Genomic DNA, 23,473 nt, shown 5'->3' on the forward strand with positions numbered 1-23,473 from the left:
AGTCATCCCACGACACTTGCAGGAGCAAGTTGTATCTTTTCGCCAACTAGGCGATCTCCCCCATGATAAGATGACCGCCGCTACTCACACCGCCAACCACCATGAGGGACTACAGACCAGCAATACCACGGGCCATTGGCCAACACTGTTTTGTAACCCCGGTTATAAACAAAGCCGGGAGGTGGAGCCAGTCCCAGAAGGACTTCGCCAACGTAGCTCTCTGCAGCTCTCCGCTGCTAACCGCAATATCCACAGTTGCGGAAATGTCAAGGCGTGCATGCAGCCAGATGTCCGATCCACTCCCAAGAGCGCGACCTCACCAACGAGAAAGTCTGACAGACAGTAAGGCATATCTTAATAAAAGATCTGCTTACATTATGGAGATCATTCATTTATGTAATGCGACCAAGGTTCCTGCATACATCATAAAGCTTTTTGCGACGGGCAATAACCCGCTACCTGGCCCCACACCCTTCCACCTTGCCTGAGACCACAAGCACCAGAGCTGAGCCATCCGCAAGAAACGCGACACCAACATCCTGAAACTCCACTCACTCCGCCCACCCCTCTGGTGCAGTCTGCCCTTAATGCAAGCCAGACTCTAGTGTCTCGCCCACATAGCACCGAAACAGCATCTCATGCAATAGGATATATGAATCACATTGACATAGTGGACGAACCAGCTCTCCCTACTTGCACGCCATCTATACGCACCCCATCTATACACAAACAAAACTACAATGTATGCCGAAGAACGCGCAACAAGCTTACCTCTCACTTCCTCCCTCGTGACTGTGTCTCCTATACAAGCCTACACCAACAGCTCAGCACACATAACCTCCGAGCTCCTTCCCTGCGGTAAACAGGATCTGCCTGCCACAAACAAACTGCTTTCATCAACAAACAACTCCTCCCATAAGCTGCAAATCTCGATGATCGCGATCGCTTCCTCTCATAAGGTACTGCGGCCTTATGCGGCTACTGTTGCATTACCTGCACCAGAAACTACAACAACTCTGACTATGGCCACTGATGCTAATCCCACCACAGACTCTGCAACATCCTCTAGCACCTATCTTTGCCCCACAATGATTGCAAATGCTGCCACAGCCTTGCATCTAATGTTGATCCATACCATAGCCTTGTATCTTATGTTGAGCCATGCCTTAGCCTTGCTCCAAATGCTTCTGCATGCTATAGCCCTGCATCTAATGTTGATCCATGCCATAGCCTTGCTCCAAATGCTGCCGCCTGCCATAGCCTTGCATCTAATGTTGACCCTTGCCATAGCCTTGCATCTAATGTTGATCCATGTCATAGCCTTGCTTCTAATATTGATCCATGCCATAGCCTTGACACACAGACTTGCCTATGCACGGCCCCCCTGCTTCACCTCCACCGAGAGCACTCCCATTGAATAAAACGAACGCCTCTCATGACCAGCTGCATAACACTACTGCCTCCTTCAACACAGCCTTGCCCATAACTAATAGAGAGAGCAACAACCCTCCCAAACCTACTCAACCTGGCTCTGATCAATGCTTGCTCACTCCTTGCCCACGCCTTGGATATTCATGACCTCCTAACGGTTAACCTTGATGGCTTAGCAATAACAGAAACATGGCTACACGGAGCCTCAGGCCCAGCCTTAGCAATGGCCATTCTCCCTGACTAGACCATTTTTAGAAGTGATAGGCCCATCTCTAGAGGTGGGGAGACTGCCCTCATAGCAAAAAATCACTTGCACATCAACACCTTGCTCAACGAACCTTGCAGCATCCTAGCACTAAAACTAACCATCACCCCCACCAACACATTACGATTCACGTCATCTACCGCCCACCCGGCCGCCATCAACTCCCGCCATCAACTCCTTCAAGGAAGACCGCCTTCAGAAATTAGGCTACAACTTAAGGCTCTCCTCGCAAGTAACCCTCGTAGGAGACTTTAACCTCAGACTCAATGGTCACACTGACGCACCAGCTAGCTCTCTATCCAGTTCACTCTCTGTCTTAGGCTTCTGCCAACACATCAACAACCCCACACACAACAAAGGGCGAACTCTTGACTGGTTAGTTAACCTCAACTGTAATATCTCCATTGAAGCCAACATACCTTGTCCATGGTCGGACCATCACATAATCAACTTCTCTATCCCCGTGGCAAGACACACTAAACCCCTACAAAGCGACTACCACCTTCACTTGCCCACAACTCGAGAAAACATACCAACGAGAACCTACTACCTTCCCTTGACCCACTCAAATTGGAATCCACCAACATACTAGATCCACAAATCCTAGCTGATCTTTACACTAGCACTCTTAACTGCTGCTATCAACGCTATTGCCCCCCTAGTCCAAAAATAAGCTAAGCCTACATCTCACGCTAACTCATGGTACTCCCAAGAGCTAGCTGACCTTAGGACTAAAAAAAAGAACTGCAGAATCATGTTGGAAAAACTCCCCCACTGACGCCCCGAAACAGAAATTCACTAGCCTGGCCAAACAATACAAACAAGCCATCATCACAGCTAAAGCCACCACTTTCAACATCGGAATAGCCAATGCCAATTCTGACACGCAAGTGTTATTCACCATCCTCGGAGAGTTGGAATCTCCTATCCCCCAAGTCTCCACCGAGAACAACGACCTTGCATGGTGCATAAGCATACAGAACGTTATGCTGCAAAAAATTGACATGCTACAAAACAAAATAGCCTCCAAACAACCCAACATTAAACTCGCCTATCAGAACACCACCCAGCCAGTCACGCCACCAAGCGCGACACCTCTGACACACCTCGTTCAGCTTTAACAAAATATCCTCCCTGGACACTCTACATATCTTGAAAAGCCTTAAGCCTGAAAATGTCGACTTTTTTAAATTACAACCCCCTTTTTACCCCATGTTTATGCAGGGAGAGACTGCCCCCAGCTCCCCCCTTCATCCATTATATACTGTACCCACCCCCCACATATATATGGGGTGAAAAAGGGTTTGAAATAAAAAAAGACCAGGGAAGGCCCTGGTCTGTGTCTTCTTCCTCTAGACTGGTGGGCCTATTCAGTCTCGTGCCCTGCAACACTGTCCTGCCATTGATGAACTTTGTAAGCACCCTTGGAGCATCTTTAGGCTGACCACCCATTGAAGGGATATCAATAATTCACTGGACATCATTGAGCCTAGAAGCCTGACACTTGGCAGATTATCTTGTGGCCCAGGAGCCTCGTTGCTGGCAGCAACTACTCTCTGCTGTGAACAGGGACCTCCCTGGAATGAGCCTGTTTCACCACTGGCTGCACTAGTACATTTTTTCTATGAAACGAATTATACAGCTCTATTAGCTTTACGGTCGAAACATCCAACACCATCCAACTCATGCAAATTTTGTGATTCTAGTACCTCAATCGAAACTCTTGAACATCTTTTGGTTGAATGCACAAGCTTAGCCATTATGAGAAAATCATTTTTTCATACATTTTTCCATGAATTCAGACTATTGTGCCCCCAGAAAATGTGGTTTAGGATATTCACTGCAAATCACATATCAATAAACATAGCAACAGTAAACATCCTGATAAAATTAAACCTATAGGATAGTTGATCGCAAAGCATGATCAAATTCATAACAGGAATGCTTATGCAATATGACCATACCACCCCGCAAAGCGCTTGCGACCAATTGTACCTTAATAGTGGCACCGCTTGAGATAATAGCCCAAGAATCCCCCTTAAATTCTGATAGTAAATGACAACCCTACGGTAACCATAAGCTAATGAAATTCTACAGCGTATTGTGTTATTAACATACATGATGTCAGAGTTGGAATCTACCACCTACTGTTGGTCTAAATTAGAACATGCTATTTTGAAATGTCTATCTTCTATTATAAATAATAGAATCAAGCGCAAAGAAATTTTGTTTATTACATCACTCTTGAATTGTTAATGAATTGTTAACAAAAGTCTTAATAGCACATAGATGTATGAACTGTATAAATAATGTTTGAATGTTGTATGCAAAGAATGTAAATGAAAGATTTTGAGGGCGATTCATGGAATAATTAGCGCGGCGCAAGTGGGCAAAAACGTGCGAATCGTAGTGGAATAGCGAAAATCGCAGTGCAAGTGCGAAAATCGCACCAAAAGCAGCGCACATCGATTCATGGAAGGCCGTGCGTGAGAAAACCAGCGGATGTGCGATAAAAAAGTGCGCGGCGCACGTTGGCGCACAGGCCATCTAACAGCGTGCGCCAGGTCACAGCGAAAATCGCACAGGCCACAGCGAAATTCGCACATAGTGCGGCACACGCAACAAAAGTAGGCGAACACGAGCGTAACACTCGGAATGGGGAACAACTTGCCAAAACGTGGGCGTCACGGGGGAAGTACAGGGCACAAGTGCGCGGAACGCCCACACGCTCGCCTACAACACGTATCCATGGAATAGAATAGGGCAAAAAAGCGCACGCTCAAACCAGCGCACAGGCACAAACACGACCGCCACAAGAAAGCAGGCGGTAGCGTCTCTGCGGCTGTAAGAAATGTGCGCCAAAAGGTGCGCCAACAAATAGCACCTATATACTGCCATGATGAATGTCCTATACTGTGGCCCTCCAGGACAAATGACGTGCAAAGGGGTACCCACAAACACGGACACCCGCTGACAAAAAATATGTGTGCGTGTATACCGGGGTGCGCGGGAAGTCTCACACGCGATTTGGCCGGGTACGTGGATTTCAGGGGTGCGCAGGAAGTTCCACACGCAATTTTAGCAAGGTATGTGTATTTCAGGGGTGCGCGGGAAGTCCCACACGCGATTTCAGCAGGGTACGTGTATTTCAGGGGTGCGCGGGAAGTTCCACACACGATTGGCCCAGTGCGAGCAGGATACGTGTATTTCAGGGGTGCGCGGGAAGTTACACACACGATTGGCCCAGTGCGAGCAGGGTACGTGTATTTCAGGGGTGCGCGGGAAGTTACACACGCGATTTCAGCAAGGTATGTGGATTTCAGGGGTGCGCGTGAAGTTCCACACGCGATTTCAGCAGGGTATGTGTATTTCAGGGGTGCGCGGGAAGTTCCACATGCGATTTCAGCAAGGTATGTGCATTTCAGGGGTGCGCGGGAAGTTCCACACGCTATTTCAGCAGGGTACGTGTATTTCAGGGGTGCGCGGGAAGTTCCACACACGATTGTGCCAGTGCGAGCAGGGTACGTGTATTTCAGGGGTGCGCGGGAAGTCACACACGCGATTTCAGCAAGGTATGTGTATTTCAGGGGTGCGCGGGAAGTTCCACACGCGATTTCAGAAGGGTACGTGTATTTCAGGGGTGTGCGGGAAGTTGCACACACGATTGGCCCAGTGCGAGCAGGGTACGTGTATTTCAGGGGTGCACGGGAAGTTACACACGCGATTTCAGCAAGGTATGTGTATTTCAGGGGTGCGCAGGAAGTTCCACACGCGATTTCAGCAGGGTACGTGTATTTCAGGGGTGCGCGGGAAGTTCCACACACGATTGGCCCAGTGCGAGCAGGGTACGTGTATTTCAGGGGTGTGCGGGAAGTTACACACGCGATTTCAGCAAGGTATGTGTATTTCAGGGGTGCGCGGGAAGTTCCACGCGCGATTTCAGCAGGGTACGTGTATTTCAGGGGTGCGCGGGAAGTCCCACACGCGATTTCAGCAGGGTACGTGTATTTCAGGGGTGCGCGGGAAGTTCCACACACGATTGGCCCACTGCGAGCAGGGTACGTGTATTTCAGGGGTGCGCGGGAAGTTACACACACGATTGGCCCAGTGCGAGCAGGGTACGTGTATTTCAGGGGTGCGCAGGAAGTTACACACGCGATTTCAGCAAGGTATGTGGATTTCAGGGGTGCGCTGGAAGTTCCACACGCGATTTCAGCAGGGTACGTGTATTTCAGGGGTGCGCGGGAAGTTCCACATGCGATTTCAGCAAGGTATGTGTATTTCAGGGGTGCGCGGGAAGTTCCACACGCGATTTCAGCAGGGTACGTGTATTTCAGGGGTGCGCGGGAAGTTCCACACACGATTGTGCCAGTGCGAGCAGGGTACGTGTATTTCAGGGGTGCGCGGGAAGTCACACACGCGATTTCAGCAAGGTATGTGTATTTCAGGGGTGCGCGGGAAGTTCCACACGCGATTTCAGCAGGGTACGTGTATTTCAGGGGTGCGCGGGAAGTTCCACACGCGATTTCAGCAAGGTATGTGTATTTCAGGGGTGCGCGGGAAGTTCCACACGCGATTTCAGCAGGGTACGTGTATTTCAGGGGTGCGCGGGAAGTTCCACACGCGATTTCAGCAGGGTATGTGTATTTCAGGGGTTCTGGGGAGTACCACACGTGAATTGGCCGTGTGGGCCCTCCCAGGTGTACGCTCCACAACCTCCACGGACCCTGCAGCCAGCCCACACCACGGGGGACAACCCTGCACCCCTGCCCATGTCCCGCAGGCAGCCCATTCACCATGGGCATGCCCCCCAGCCAACCCACATGTCACCTTGCACTACTGATCAACAATGCATGTCTCCCACCACCCCCACCCCCCAGCAGTGCAGGGGCAGCCTCCACCAGGCCCACACTCATGTCCCCCTGCACCCCCACCCCCCAGCATCCAGGGTCACCCTACACCAGGCCCCCACTCATGTCTCCCACCACCCCCACCCCCCGGCAGTGCAGGGTCACCCTCCACCAGGCCCCCACTCCTGTCCCCCTGCACCCCCACCCCCCAGCCACCAGGGGCAGCCTCCACCAGGCCCCCACTCATGTCCCCCTGCACCCCCACCCCCCAGCCACCAGGGGCAGCCTCCACCAGGCCCCCACTCATGTCCCCCTGCACCCCCACCCTCCAGCATCCAGGGTCACCCTCCACCAGGCCCCCACTCATGTCTCCCACCACCCCCACCCCCCGGCAGTGCAGGGGCAGCCTCCACCAGGCCCCCACTCATGTCTCCCACCACCCCCACCCCCCGGCAGTGCAGGATCACCCTCCACCAGGCCCACACTCATGTCCCCCTGCACCCCCACCCCCCAGCCACCAGGGGCAGCCTCCACCAGGCCCCCACTCATGTCCCCCTGCACCCCCACCCCCCAGCCACCAGGGGCAGCCTCCACCAGGCCCCCACTCATGTCCCCCTGCACCCCCACCCCCCAGCATCCAGGGTCACCCTCCACCAGGCCCCCACTCATGTCTCCCACCACCCCCACCCCCCGGCAGTGCAGGGTCACCCTCCACCAGGCCCCCACTCATGTCTCCCACCACCCCCACCCCCGGCAGTGCAGGGTCACCCTCCACCAGGCCCCCACTCATGTCCCCCTGCAGCCCCACCCCCCAGCCACCAGGGGCAGCCTCCACCAGGCCCCCACTCATGTCCCCCTGCACCCCCAGCCACCAGGGGCAGCCTCCACCAGGCCCCCACTCATGTCCCCCTGCACCCCCACCCCCCAGCATCCAGGGTCACCCTCCACCAGGCCCCCACTCATGTCTCCCACCACCCCCACCCCCCGGCAGTGCAGGGTCACCCTCCACCAGGCCCCCACTCATGTCTCCCACCACCCCCCCCCCCGGCTGTGCAGGGTCACCCTCCACCAGGCCCCCACTCATGTCCCCCTGCACCCCCAGCCACCAGGGGCAGCCTCCACCAGGCCCCCACTCATGTCCCCCTGCACCCCCACCCCCCAGCCACCAGGGGCAGCCTCCACCAGGCCCCCACTCATGTCCCCCTGCACCCCCACCCCCCAGCATCCAGGGTCACCCTCCACCAGGCCCCCACTCATGTCCCCCTGCACCCCCACCCCCCAGCAGTGCAGGGGCAGCCTCCACCAGGCCCCCACTCATGTCCCCCTGCACCCCCACCCCCCAGCAGTGCAGGGGCAGCCTCCACCAGGTGCTCGCAATCCCCAATCATGTGCGTAATGGACAGCCTCCACAGCCAAAAAGCCCTACCAAGTAACCCATTCACCCACATGGAAATGGAAATCACATGTTACACCCCCAATGTTCATGAAGCTAATGAACCCATGTCCGTCACACACAATGGTTGCAATTGAATGGGAAAACACACAACATGACATGCATCAAACCAATGAGATGATACCACACAGTGAAGTATGCAAACAAAATTGTATTGAAAAAAATAAAGAATGCTAAAGAAAGAAAACACCTATGGCGTGGCCCAACCGCTGCCACACGGAAGACACTCTTTGTCCTGGGTCCCCCTGCCCTCCGGCCGATGCCTGCCCCTCCGATGTCGAAAGCCCAGAGCCTGCATGTCTCCCACCATGTTGCTGCTGCTGCTGCTCTGCCTCTGCCCGTGCACTGCCTCCTGCTGCCTGCACATCCTCCGCCGGCTGGGGTGCACTTGTTGATGTGGCCACCCCTGCTGGACCTCCGACTCCCGACTGTGGCAGGGATGCCTCCTCCACCAGCCTGGCCGCACCGTCAGAGGCAGCTCCACAGGGCACCCAGGTGACTGATGGGTGGGAAGATGGCACAGAGGACGACTGGCGCGTAGGGGGTCCAGTTGAGGAGGGGGTCGGAGCAAGCCCCATCAGACGGAGGAATCCGGCCTGGGTGACCTGTCCCAGCAGGCTGACGTGGTCAACGAGCCATTCGAGATGACGTGCAGTCTCTCCATGAAAAGACTGCAGGTCACCTCGCATGGCCCGTTGACACAACGCCACACCAGCCAGGACAGGCTCAAACCGGACCTGGATGGCCACGTCCGCAGGCAGAGGAAGGCCAATTGACGTCAGCTCATCCCCTGCCTGAAAACGGGTCTGGACGTAGGCATCCCTGCTGGTGCAAGATGATGCAGGGACAGGATCGGGGACAGGATTGCACACAGGCACCTCCGCGGCCGCCTTTGCTGCCTCCTGTCCCTGGTCCTGCACTGCACCACTAGCACCAGTGGGATCCCCACCTCCAGACCCCGTCTCTGGTGCTTGCACGGCCCCCTCCTCCACCAAACCCCCCACCAACCTGGATGACTCCGTGCCATCTTCCCCTGTTGGGCCCTGTGGGGTCCCAGCTGCCCCTTCTGCTGCCGAGGAGTCCAACTGCAACCTCCGCCTCTTGGACCTCCTCCCGGCAGCTGCGGCCTGGGACGCGGCACCGGACTCCTCACTCCCCGACGAGATGACAACACGGGAGGGGAGCCGGGCCTTGCGTCTCCGGCTGGCGGTCGGATCCCCGCCGCTGTGCTCCACAGCACCTTCTCCGCCCTCTTCATCAGTTGACGCTGCAGACAGGGAGAAACAAAACACAGGCATCAGGGCACTGTACAATGGACACATACACGCATGACAGTTGCACATGAGTGGCATTGGCAAACCTCAGACATGTCATCACAATCCCCAACACACATGTCATTGCAACTGGCACACATGAGCCATACCACAGCCATATCGCAACTGCCACCACCATCCCTACACATACAACAGCATCAGCAGCCAAAGGGGAGCCAGACATCACATGCAACACAGGAAGTGCACCACACATGTACACACACCACCACACTTGCATGCATGTCTACACCTCTGCCAAGTGTCGCACTGTTCAGACGGGCATCCATGTCACATCTGCCAATCAGGCTTCCACATACCGCTGTCACATGCATCCATGTTGCATCACTGTTGCACCCTTGACAAATACACACACATGCACATGTACACAGTGCTCATACATGCAGCCGAAAACAACATACATGCCTGACATCACGGACATGTCTACTTACATACACATTCATCCAAACGTGTGCACGCACAACTACATTTGCCATGCAAGCCCACACACACAAGCACCATCCATGTCTCACACATTACAGCCCTCGCATGTGTCAGCCCCACGGCCCTGTACACCCCCACCCATACTCGACCCCATACAAACAGATGTGCAACCGGCACAATGGGGAATAATCACCACACGCACTGCTCACAATCAGGATGCATGTACACTCACCTGCTCGACTCCAGACGGGTCTGCTTCTCTAGGACCTGGACGTGGAGCGCTGGGGATATGCGTTCCAGGACCCCCATCTGTTCTTCCGACAAGTGGCCCCGGCGCCCCTTGGCGTCCGCTGCCTTCAAGAGGCGCCGGCCCTTGTTCAGGGTCCTGGACCTGAAGTCCTCCCAGCGCTTACTGACGACATGTTGTAAGTCCCGGACTGCTACCCCCTCCGCATTGATGGCAGTCACGATGTCAGTCCAGATCCGAGTCCGTCCTTCCTTGTCGGCGCGGGAACTTCCAAAGAGGGCATCATACTGCCCCAGGACTTGCTCCACCAGGACACCAACTTCGGTGGCACTGAAGCTGGTGCCCCTCTGCCTCTCTGGCCGGGGGTTGTCAGTGGTCACAGATGGTGTATGCCCCGACATGACAACCCCAGAGGCAGGAGTGGGTGGGCAACTGGGTCCTGGGGCTGGGCTGTGGAGCGATGGAATTCCAGTCGGGAGTCTTCGGTTCCATCAGGGGTGGTCACAGCAACAGCACCCCTGGCTGATGTGCAGGCAGCAAATGGCAGTGCACGTGGGCAGCAGGCAGCAACAGATGGCAGGTGGGAGCGTGCTCGGGGCTCTGGGGGGCAGTAGTTCGGCCTTCTGGGCAGGAGCGTGGTCTTCCGTGTGCCTACGCGTGGCCAGCTTGATACGGAGTGATTTGGCACGTGAAAATCCTGCACGTCAGCGTGAAAACCGAGGAAAGGCCCTTAGCGCGTAAGCGCGTCAGCACGCATACGCGAATCTATTGGACCAAAGGCCCTCAGCGCGTAAGCGCGTCTGTGACGTGACCCGCACGGGTGTTTCCCACACAGCACGTGATGACAGAGCACACGTGGAAAGACTGCACGTCAGAGTCTCATCGCGTGTAATTGGACAGCACGTCAGAGTCTCATCGCGTGTAATTGGACAGCACGTCAGAGTCTCATCGCGTGTAATTGGACAAAAGTGCGCATACACGCGATTGGCCTATGTACATGTATATCAGGTGTGCGCGGACACTTACACACGCAAGTACGTCAGCGCACCTGTATCCCGGTGTGCGCGGCAATTTCCACACGCTATTGGACTGTGCACTGTATTTCAGGGGTGCGCCGGTCACATGCTCGCCTTCAACACGCGCAACGCATTAATTTGCGTGCTAACAAAATAACTAGCTCAGACCCAGGATGAACATACCGTTCCTAGCAGCAGTGGCCGTGGACTACCAAAGGAGGAGGAGGAGGATAGTCAGGGCCAGAATATTCACACCCAGAACCAGCCTTTTCGGGATGCCTGATGACCAGGTGCATGGGAGGTACAGGTTTCCACCACACATCATACTGGACCTGGTGAGTGAGTGGGAGGATGACCTCACATCACCCACCCTGTGCTCCCAAGCACTCAGCCCCCTGGAGAAGGTCCTCAATGTACTGCACTTCTTAGCCACTGGATCATTTCAGCGGACAAGTGCCATTGTGGGTGGTGTATCACAGGCCACCCAGTCACGCTGCCTACACCAGGTCTTGAACGTCATCACTGCACGCCCATCAGTCCGCAGGCACATATACCTGCCCAGAACCCCTGCAGAAAGGCATGCTGCCGCCCTGGATTTTTACGCTGTGGCACGATTCCCCAAAGTACTAGGTGCCATCGACTGCACCCATGTGGCTCTACGTCCCCCCAGGGCATCTGAGAACATCTATAGGAACCGCAAGCACTGGCATTCCATCAACGTGCAGGTAGTATGTAATGCCAAGGGAATCATCACCTCAGTATATGCCAACTATCCTGGGTCAACCCACGACAGCTTCATTTACCGAATGTCCACCCTAAGCCGGGACCTAGAAGCTGGCCGGCATGGCGATACATGGCTGCTTGGTGAGTATGAATGCCACTGCACATGCATGCATGTCAGATACTGAGCAAGGTCACAACCCCACCAATGATACCAATCACCACCTCCACAGGGGACAGTGCCTACCCTCTCAGCCCCCACATGATGACGCCAATTCGGAACCCCACCACGCCACCCCAGGTAAGATATAACGCTGCCCACATTACAACCCGGGGCATAGTGGAGCGCACATTCGGAGTGCTGAAGTTACGCTTTCGCTCCCTTGACCGTTCTGGCGGGCAGCTGTTGTACGCTCCCCCAGTAGTGTGCAGGATCATAGTGGCAGCATGTGTCCTGCACAACGTTGCAACACGCCGGGGCCTGGCCGTGGACATGGTGGTGCCCCCCATCCCCAACCACATGCACAGCCGCTGCGCATGGGAGGTGAAAGGGCACGGGGGGAGGCAGCCTGTACACAGCTAGTGGCTAATTACTTCACATAGAAATCACACCCCTGTGGAGTGCACACTGCCCTGGCACATTCCATCTGACAATCAATGATGACTCAACCTGACACTGATCCTGAATGTCTGGAGAAAGAACCGTGAAAACCATATCAGCCTGAGATTGTTCACCTGGAAGTGTCACAATGTGTGCATCCCTACCCACACTGACACCACCAATGCAGTTTTGTGAAGTTACACATTCAAGCAGCCAAAATTAATACCCACTTGCAAAATGCAACAAGAGGACAGTGCCATGTCAGCCAACCCAACCCCAGCACCACCACACGACACACCGTGCCATGTCATGCTATTTGCAGGTAAACAAAGTAATCCCCACAACATGACACTAGTGTCACAATGTACAGTGTCCCTATTAGAAACTTGCTACACCAGAAATGCTCACAGTAATGGCGGACCAACAACAAACTTGAGCACGTACTACCATTAACTTGACATCACTAATGTTTAATATTAGTAGCCTCACCACCTGGAAATGCCTGCACTCCCACCACTACCAACTGTGCAGTGTTGGCGCCTGTAGAGTTGTAGGTGCACTGCTGCCAACATGGACCACATCTCCAGACTAGAGGTCCTTGTGTAGACATGAGGAAGGGACCTGCAAATTGGGAGGTAGACACAGAAGATGAGTTACACATCAATGCAACATGCAGTGTACAACACAACAGCAATATGCACTAGGAATGTATACACAGTATTGACTACAGACTGCCCACACAGCTCATGGGAGTCCAACGTCACTGTGTAATTCACTGTCACTTGGGCACACCCTTTGCAAGCCCATGCAAACGGGAAGCAGGAGGGGTGTGTGTGACTCAAACCCAAGCATCTGAACCAAATACATTACAAGCCTGCATGTGCCCAGCCACAATGCAGCGTATGCCCACAGGAACCACGGAAGCCAACAAATCGTCCCAAAAAAATTTGGGAATAAAAGAAATAAAAATAAAAACAAAAATAAAAAAAAATTAAAAATTAAAAATGGCCATTGAAGGGCCCGGGGGGGGGTTGGGGAGGCCACCCAGGAGGTCCGAGGACAGGATGCACACCAGAACCCACCTGCGTGGATCCTGGGAAAAAAAACACCTCCATGGGCTCATGGCCCACACGGCTACCCTATTGTGGGAGTATCACTGCTGTCGCTATTATCACCCTGTGCAGCTGCATCGGGAGTTGGTTGCACTATGGGAGGCAGCCCACGCAAGGCCCTAGTCTGCTCCTCCATGGCTGCAAGCATGCGGGTGTGGTAGGTCTGGTTCTGGAGGATGAGTGTGCGGAGGTCCCCATGCAACAACTCACGGGATGCCCGGACCTCCGCCCTCGTTGCCTGCATCTCAGCTGAGAGCGTACGGGTGAGACGCTCCAGCTGCTGTTCTGTCCTTTGGTGTGTAGAAGCCTCAAGCTCAACAAGAGTCGTCCTGAGGTGAAGGAGCTCCTGCCTCAGGGCTTCCCTGTGGCCCTGGGACTCAATGGAGATGGCCTCCTGCAGAGTCGCCAGTGCCGCCCGCCTGTCCCTGTTGGACCCCAACATGTCCTCCCTGTGTGACTGGCAGATGGAGTCGGTTGCCTGCTTTCAGGGGGGACAATGGAAGTGGCCACCCTATCCATGGTCTGAGCCATCATCTTGTATGATGCTGCCTGTTGGGTTGCCATACCGTAAATGGATTGCTCCCATGCAGTATTGTCAGGTGGCGTACGGCGTCGGCGGGCACCACACCTGTCTGGGGCAAGGCGAACTGTGCCTTGCTGTGCCGGCACTGCCTGAGGCTGCAGGACTGCATTCTCCCTCTGATCTGCTGGCCCAGGAACAGGATCAGATGTCACGGAGTGTGACCCTGCATCCGTAACCACCAAAGGCGTAGCTGGCAACACTGACATCCCCACTGAGGGTTCTGACCCTGGTGCAGGTGGGTGAGACAGAACAGAATCCCTCCCTGGAACACTCACCTGCGACGGCACGTAGGTCTCATCCGAATCAACACCTGAGTACAGCTCGGGGGAGGTGCAGCCAGAGACACCCCTTGAGAGCACGACCTGCAGCACTTGTGGGTTCTCACCCACCACCACACCACGTCCCTCACTGGTGGTTGGTCGGCCCTCGGACCCCTCCTGGGTCTGCACCATCTCCACAACCCCAGCAGTATCAGGTGCGTCTTCCCCTGCAAAGACATAAAAACAAAGAAATGGAAACAGGCATTAGCACCATGGCACACAATGAGGGCTGAGAAGCAAGAGAACCAGTACTTGTTTGACACATGTCCCACATGACTAAAACCCTCCCAGGCATGCACCCTCACTGCGTATGAAGGGCAGGCACATGGCACACACTGATGACACCAAGATTGAAGATGAACAAATTTTCTGCATGCTGCCTGTCAGTGGCATCACACATTGGCCTGTGATTGGCAGGTGAAACACACATGCCATCACACAGATGGCATTTACCATTGCTATTGAGTGAAGATGGAGAGGAGGGCAGCACCTATTCATTCTGTCCAGTTCCCGCATGTAATAGCTTTTCTAATTCAAACAGGTCAGATTCTTCACCTGGAGCTGCCAGTCCGAAATGGTGCAATTGCACAGGGACATGTTTGAACAAATGATATCCAGGTAACAAAGTCACTCCACTTTACCATAGCCATGTCAGACATGTGACTAGAGGACTGCGACATGCCTAGTAAAAGTGGTTGAATGTAAAAAATCTGACTAAATGAACAGTGGAAAATTTTGCAACAATGTTGTGGCAAGGTGACACTTCAAGGGCAACTGGCGTGCAGTTGGGCTAGATGTCTACTGTTGGCAGAAGGGATACAGCTATGGCCAAATGCAGCTGCGCAGGATGTATTGCATGAAGCACATGGCTGACCCATACGACTCAGGCGCACACACTCTCACCTGGCACACAAACAGAAGCCCTCACACACACCATGCACATGGATGACACACACATGCATGTGCACTCACCGGACAATGCCTCGTAATCAGCCAAATCTCCCACGCCTTGGATCTGTTCCTCCGTGACGTAGGTCCCAGCGACTGACTCATGTGGAGTGAGTTCCATGTCTACTACTGGAGACCCATCTCCAGTCACTAGAGTTGCGGCATGACTTGAGGCCAGCTTACTCTTTGCCCTGCGCTTTAGGTAATTCCAGCGCTTATAGCAATCATTGGCTGTGCGCCTCACGATTCCAAGGGCACTTATGATGTCCGCAACGGTCTGCCAGTGTGCCTGGCGTTGTGCAGGTGTGGTCTTGGATCCTGCAACAATGACCATCTCGTTGTCATGTGCGGACACATACTCGACAAGTGCATTCAGTTCGTCATCCGTGAAGCTGGGCTTCCTGGACGGGCCGGACTGTGTAGCCGTGTCTGGGGCATCAGCCTGTGCCGGACGAGCACTCTTCCTCTTCCGCTTGGAAGGTGGTGGTGATCCTGAGTGTCCTGCGCCGCTCTGGACACTAGGGGCAGGAGCCCTGGTGGACTCTGTATCAGGAGTGTGGGATTGCACACTCAGCATGGGAGTTGGTGCAGGCATTGGCTCTAGTGTGATGGTGTCAGGGGGTATATCACTAGCATGGACTAGGACCGACACTGTCCGGGCTGGGTGTGTGAGGGCTGGGGTGGATGGAGCCGCAGCTGCCCCTGCAGCCTCTCCGCCCTGCCTACTTGGTGCAGCAGATGACCTTGCTGCCCCAGATGCACGTGGCATGGTGACATCAACGTGCACCAGCGCACGTGTCATAGGCCTGCTGACCTGGAAGTCAGCCATGGAGTCAGCCAGGTCTGGTGCCACAATGGGCTGGTCCAACAAGGGCTGAGCATGGATGGTGTCAGCCACATCAGCCTCAACGGGAGGGGGGGGGATTATGCGTGCCCTTGACTGGTCCTCCACACATGGGGGGACAGGCTCACCCTGCAAGTAACGACCACATCCCCTACTGGATCCACCACGGCCACCACTTGTGGCTCTTCCACCTTTGCCACCCTTACGGAATCCTCGCCTCCCAGCCATGGCACTGATGTTAATGTGCGCATGGGAGTGGCAGTAAAATATTGTCCTGGGCAATTGGGGGTCGAAGGGGTTGGGTACCAGATGGTAATTGTACCCTAGTGCTCTTGCAAGGCTGATTGTAACCCCTGGGGAAAGATGACGGGTCACGCTACGCACAGGAGCCCCAAAAAAGGGAGATGACGTGCACGCAACCCCTCCTAGACCACGTGTGCAGAAAGAAAAACCTGCACTACGCTGTGGCACCAGTAACACAAGAATGAACGTATGCGTGTCACACGCAGCCTAGAATGACCTCTGAAGGGGTAGGCTACACACGGGGCAAGCACAGATGTTAGATACGTGCGTGACTCACCGTCTGCCAGGTAAAAGAGCGTGAAAAAGGAGCGCGTTTGGTTGGCAACACCCCCGCCAAAAGAAGATTTCGAAGGGATTGTGTCCTCCGACGTATTCCTTATCTTAGATAGAAATCCTTCAGCTTTGCTGGCCTCGGAAAATTTTTTCGCCAGAGGGCGCTGCGCGTCGATGATCGCCGAGTCGATGACCCTCGACGGCCTCCGTGCCGACGTCGACGTCATCCTGCCTATAAAGGCCGCGCGCAGCGTCCGTTGCTCAGTTCCGTTTTTCCGCGCTTCGTTGTGCCTCGGAACACCGTTGCTCAGTTCTCGTCAAGATAACGTATATAATAACTACTATTTACCTCGATATCGATGGCATCCTCCTCCGACCCGACGACCCCTCGGTCCGGTTTCAAAAAGTGCCGAGACTGCGGGAAGAAAATGTCGTTGACGGACCCTCACAGGGTCTGTTTGTGGTGTCTGGGAATCACGCACCAGAGTTCGGAGTGTGAGGAATGCCTTTCCATGACGGCGAAAGCCTTGAAGGAGCGTAGGGGGAAGCTCGAGAGAGGTAGGTCAACTTTAACTTCCTCGAAAGCTTCTTCGGTAGAGTCGAGACGTTCGTCTCCTCACCATAAAAAACACTCTCGATCTAGATCACGAAGTGGCTCCCACCACTCGTCGACATCGAGACACTCGAAGAAGAGACGTAGGAGATCCCCTTCGTCATCTTCGTCGAGTTCTCCTGAGAGAGTTCATTGCCCCACAAAACGCAGCTCGCAAGCTGAGTGGGAGGAATTCAGGAAAAAGATGCTAAGCGTCTTCGAGAAAGCGGCCTCGTCCCCCTCGAAGACAGCTGAGGGTGATACCCCGGGTAAAAAACCCAAAAAATCTAAACGCCGCGAGTCGCAGTACCCGGCGGAAAAGTCAACCCGAAAGCGCCTCGAGCCATCGGGAGATAAAGCATCATCGACGCCATCGTCGAAAACTCCTTCGAAACAGAGGTCGGCGCCATCGACGCCGTTGTCGAAGGATTCATCGGCGCATCAGTCGATCGAGTCGACGCCGACGTCGACGCCGATATCGACGCCGGTGAAGGAAAGAACCACGGCTACTCCACAGCCAACGGTTAGACAAAAGACCTCCGACTCGACGCCGAGAACGTCGACGTCGTTCTCGAGCAAGACTCCGATCCTTTCGAGTTCTTCGAGGCCTAGTACACATTTCTCGACGCTTTTCACGGCGCCTTCGAGTACTTTCACGTCGGTGTCGACGACATCGACGTTTTCAAGGCCTGTGATGATGGCTCCTTCTGCATTGGAAATGGGGTTTATACCATTCCAAAAACCGATGTATCCCCCTTTAACCTCGATTTTTGAGGAAAGGGAGGATTCAGACCAAGATATTGATTTACAGAGGACCACATCACCAGAGCCAGAGACTTTCGCCTCTGAGGAAGGAAGATTAAAAAATCTTCAGGATGCACTTCAGGAAGCTAGTGGCTTGGACACTTCTCCTGAAGCAGAATTTATCAAACCAGACCCAGGAGAACATGCGGAGACTCCATATAGAGCTCTGATGTCTAGAATCATAGAATTTATGGGTTGGTCTGCACCTTCTCCTGCCTTTCAGCAGGATGACCTCACTGACATACTGGACAAGGGCCCACAGGAGGATCCTGTGGTTCCATTTCACTCTGCTCTACAGAGAAGGATTTTGACAAACTGGGAAACGCCAGAAATTATCCCGGCAGTAAATAAAAAACTGTCAACAAAATACAGGGTGGCTAGTTCTGACCCTGAATATTTGTCAAAACACCCTACTCCTGAGAGCTTGGTTGTACAGGCTGCAACCTCATCAGGCAGCACATCTGCATACCCCACTGCTCCGCAGGATAGGGATGACAAAAAGTATGATGCCATGGCTAAGAAGGTTTTTTCTGCCTGTAGCATGGCGTTAAAGTCTATTAACGCGACCTGTACGCTCGCTAGGTTCAGCCACACCCTTTGGGAGTGCGCTTCATCAGCGGCTGACTGCCTCCAAGAAGGAGAGGAAAGGGACGCATTTTTAAACATCATCAGGGATGGTAAAGATGCGATGTGCGAGACCCTACAAACTGGCCTAGATTCTGCTGACAGTATCAGCAGGGCCATGGCGGCAAGTACCACAATCCGCAGGCATGCGTGGTTGAGGAAGTCTGGTTTTGCCTCTGACGTGCAGACCAGGCTTTTGAATATGCCCTTTGACGGTTCTACCCTCTTTGGAAAGAAGGCGGATGACAGTTTGGAGAAACTGCAAACGTCCAAGGCAGCAGCCAAGTCATTGGGAGCTGCTATCCGTCAGAATACCTTTCGTCCTTCGGGATCATCGTGGAGAGGACGGTCCTTTCGTTACTATTCCTCATATGGAAGGGGCAGGGGACGACCGGCTCAAAGAGGCCAAGGAAGATTTACCCGTGGTGGACGGGGTAGGGGAAAGAAAGCCGCACCCGCAGGAGCAGGAGCCACTTTACCTTCGGCAACTGCATCAGCCGCTTCAAAACCACTCTGAGGTCTCCCCTCACAGAACACCAGTAGGGGGCAGGTTAACTCACCATCTGACGGAATGGCAGGCTATTACGTCAGATGCTTGGGCTCTGGAGACAGTGGCCCAAGGTTACTGCCTGCCCTTCCTACATATCCCTCAGAGTCATCCACCGGGGAACAACCCTTTGAAGCTTCCAGATCCGCTCCTCTTGCAGGAGGTTTTAGACCTGCTAGAGAAAGGTGCCATAGAACTGGTACCTGTAGCGGAAAGGAACAAGGGTTGGTACTCCCCCTACTTCATAATACCGAAGAAGGACGGAGGACTGAGACCCATCTTAGACTTACGGGAATTGAACAAATTCCTCCGAAAGGACAAGTTCAAGATGGTGACTCTCTCTCAGATCCTTCAGGCCCTCCAGCTTCAGGACTGGTTGGTATCTCTAGACCTCCAGGACGCTTATTTCCATGTGCCGATCCATCCCAGGCACAGGAGATACCTGAGGTTCGCAATTGGCAGCTCTCATTATCAATTTCGAGTTCTGCCATTTGGGCTAACCTCCGCCCCGAGGGTCTTTACCAAGCTAATGTCGGTTGTGGCTGCAAGTCTAAGGAGGGAAGGGATTCATGTCTACCCTTACCTAGACGATTGGTTGATCAGAGCTGTATCTTCGGAACAGGCTCAGAGACAACTAGATTATGTTTGCCACTTCCTTCACAAGCTGGGCTTCTCCCTCAATTTAAAGAAGTCACAGATGATACCATCACAGAGACTCCAATTCATTGGAGCAGTCCTGGACACTTCCCTGGGAAAAGCCTTGCCACCAGAGGTGAGGGCTCGAGATATTCTGCAGATGGTCATCAGATTTCAGAATGCCCAATATCTCCCAGCCTACGACTTTCTGAGGTTGCTAGGCCTCATGGCATCCTGCATATTCCTCGTGCCGGAGGCTCGCCTGAGAATGAGATCCCTCCAGTGGGCACTGAGAACTCAGTGGTCACAGTTCTCAGGAAGGATGACAGATCTCCTTCGGATCCCGGTCAAAGTAGCCCGAGACCTTCAGTGGTGGGCCTGTCGGGAGAACATCCTGAAAGGAGAAATGTTTTGGCAACCATGGCCGGAGATAACAGTAGTCACGGATGCCTCACTCACTGGGTGGGGAGCTCACGCCAACGACTTGACCATCAGCGGTCGTTGGTCTCCATCGGAGTCCAGACTACATATCAACCTGTTGGAGCTGAGAGCCATCAGACTAGCGCTGAAGGCTTTTCTGCCGTCTGTACGGGGAAGAAACGTCTTAATAATGACGGACAATACAGTGGCCATGCACTACCTCAACAAAAGAGGAGGCGTAGGCTCACTACCACTGTGCAGAGAGGCGATGCAGCTCTGGTTTTGGGCAATTCAGGAAGGAATCTCTCTATCGGCAATTCACCTAGCCGGAGAGAAGAACTTGACAGCGGACGCTCTGAGCAGGCAGAGCACAGTCTCTCACGAGTGGGAGATAGCTCAGGAAGTCCTTCAAGAGATCTTCGCCCTTTGGGGAACCCCTCAAGTGGATCTGTTCGCCACCAGTATCAACAGGAAGTGCGACAGATTTTGCTCAAGGGAATTTCCCCCGAGAGGAGCTCTAGGAGATGCGTTCGTAGTGGACTGGGAGTTCCCACTTCTGTACGCGTTCCCTCCGGTCCCTGTCATTCCTCAAATGATCAGGAGGTTGAGAAGGTTTCGGAAGACCATGATCCTAATTGCCCCGGATTGGGCCAGGAGAACGTGGTACCCGGACCTTCTAGACATGTCCATCTGCCCTCCAATTCGACTGCCATACAGAGAGGATCTTCTCTCGCAGAAGGAAGGTCAGGTTCTCCATCCAGCCATCAAGACCCTCAACCTTCACGCTTGGTGTCTGAAAGGTTGAGGTACAAGGATTGGGACCTTCCGGATGATGTTATGGAGGTGTTGCTTTCGGCCAGAAGGCCGGCAACTAAAACTCTATACCGCTGCCGTTGGAACAAATTTTGCAGCTGGTGCAGAGAAAAGAATATTGAACCCTTTTCTTGTGGTACACCTATGGTGTTATCATTCTTACTTTACCTGGCTAATTCAGGCCTACAGGTTGGCACAATTAAGGGCTATCTCGCAGCGCTATCAATCTTTAAGCGCACTGCAGAGGAGCCTTCATACTTCAAAATTCCATTGGTAATACAATACCTAAAAGGATTAACTAATGTTTATCCCCCGAAACCTTTTCAAGTTCCCTTATGGGATTTAAACCTAATTTTAAACTTCCTAAAGGGTGCCCCTTTTGAACCACTACACTCTTGTTCATTGAAGCTTCTCACCCTCAAAACTGTTTTGCTAATAGCATTGACATCTGCTAGAAGGGTTAGCGAGTTGCAAGCCTTATCGTGTAAACCTCCACATACAATCTTTTACAAGGACAAAGTTGTTCTTCAGGTGAAGCCTAACTTCCTCCCGAAGGTAGTCTCGGAGTTTCACATCACTCAGAAGATTATATTACCTTCTTTCTACCCTCCTCCTCATCCGGGGAAGGAGGAAGAGAGACTGCACAGGCTGGACCCTAAGCGAGCCTTGAGCTTCTATATCAGCAGATTGGCTAAGATCAGACAAGCAGACCAACTCTTTGTAGGTTATGCAGGACATAAGTTGGGCCTTCCAATAACAAAACAAACCATCTCCAGATGGATTATTTTAGCCATTCTGGAGTGCTACAAATTGGCAGGAAAGGAGCCTCCTCAAAATCTAAGGGCTCATTCTACCAGGGGTATCGCAACATCCTCAGCCCTTCAAAGAGGGGTGCCAATTCGAGATATATGTGCGGCTGCCACATGGTCGTCCGCACATACATTTACCAAATTCTATAGCCTGGATTCCTCCTCTAGTCAAGAAACTAGATTCGGCAAGGCTGTGTTACACTCTGTCCATTCTGGAAGGGTAACATAACTTTTATTACTCCCGCCTCCAGTCACAATACCACTGCTATGGGAGTCTATCTAAGATAAGGAATACGTCGGAGGACACAATCCCTTCGAAGAACTAGTTACTCTTACCTTGTAACGTTCTTTCGATGGGATGTTCCTCCGACGTATTCCTTATCGACCCTCCCATCCATCCCCGCAGTATGACTTCCTGTGGGTTTGCAGCCTATGCTCCTTCAAGGTGATTAGTCTAATCCAAAAACATTACTGGGGACTACAAAACGGAACTGAGCAACGGACGCTGCGCGCGGCCTTTATAGGCAGGATGACGTCGACGTCGGCACGGAGGCCGTCGAGGGTCATCGACTCGGCGATCATCGACGCGCAGCGCCCTCTGGCGAAAAAATTTTCCGAGGCCAGCAAAGCTGAAGGATTTCTATCTAAGATAAGGAATACGTCGGAGGAACATCCCATCGAAAGAACGTTACAAGGTAAGAGTAACTAGTTCATTTACGCTGTCTGAGGAGACAGGACAACAGTAGAAGGGAACACTGTTTGAGGGAACAGGCCCAAGTAAACCAGTAAAAGAGAAAAAGGAGAAAAATCTGTCAGAAGTAACAGGGAATACGAACTTGAAACGCCGTGAAGTAAATCGCGTGTGAACCGACAAGAAGTACAGAATTCACCCACTCGCTCTCCACGAAAAGCACGTACAAGGAAATGGTGTTCTACGCGTACCTTTTATACAGGCCCACACGTCCAGCGTCACTTACGCGGCATCTACGCGCTAGGGCCATTTCCACCAATTACACGCTTTGTGACTTATGCGTGTACGGCCATTTCCACCAATTACACGCTTTGTGACTTATGCGTGTACGGCCATTTCCACCAATTACACGCTTTGTCACTTCTGCGTGTATGGCCATTTCCACCAATTACACGCTTTGTCACTTCTGCGTGTACGGCCATTTCCACCAATCACACGTGATGAGACTCTGACGTGCAGTCTTTCCACGTGTGCTCTGTCATCACGTGCTGTGTGGGAAACACCCGTGCGGCTCACGTCACAGACGCGCCTACGCGCTGAGGGCCTTTGGTCCAATAGAATCGCGTATGCGTGCTGACGCGCTTACGCGCTAAGGGCCTTTCCTCGGTTTTCACGCTGACGTGCAGGATTTTCACGTGCAAAATCACTCCGTACCAAGCTGGCCACGCGTAAGCACACGGAAGACCACGCTCCTGCCCAGAAGGCCGAACTACTGCCCCCCAGAGCCCCGAGCACGCTCCCACCTGCCATCTGCTGC

The 23,473-nt window shown here is 53.4% G+C and overlaps 1 protein-coding gene across 2 annotated transcripts in view; it reads left to right on the forward strand.

Moving 5' to 3' along the window:
- The window catches only part of ZNF512B (zinc finger protein 512B), a 1,156,964-nt gene that overhangs the window by 622,046 nt on the left and 511,445 nt on the right, over positions 1-23,473 (forward strand). The window lies entirely within an intron of this gene.

This window comes from Ambystoma mexicanum, chromosome 3p (genome assembly GCF_040938575.1).
Source record: "Ambystoma mexicanum isolate Mex_15411 chromosome 3p, UKY_AmexF1_1, whole genome shotgun sequence".
NCBI classification, from domain to species: domain Eukaryota; kingdom Metazoa; phylum Chordata; class Amphibia; order Caudata; family Ambystomatidae; genus Ambystoma; species Ambystoma mexicanum.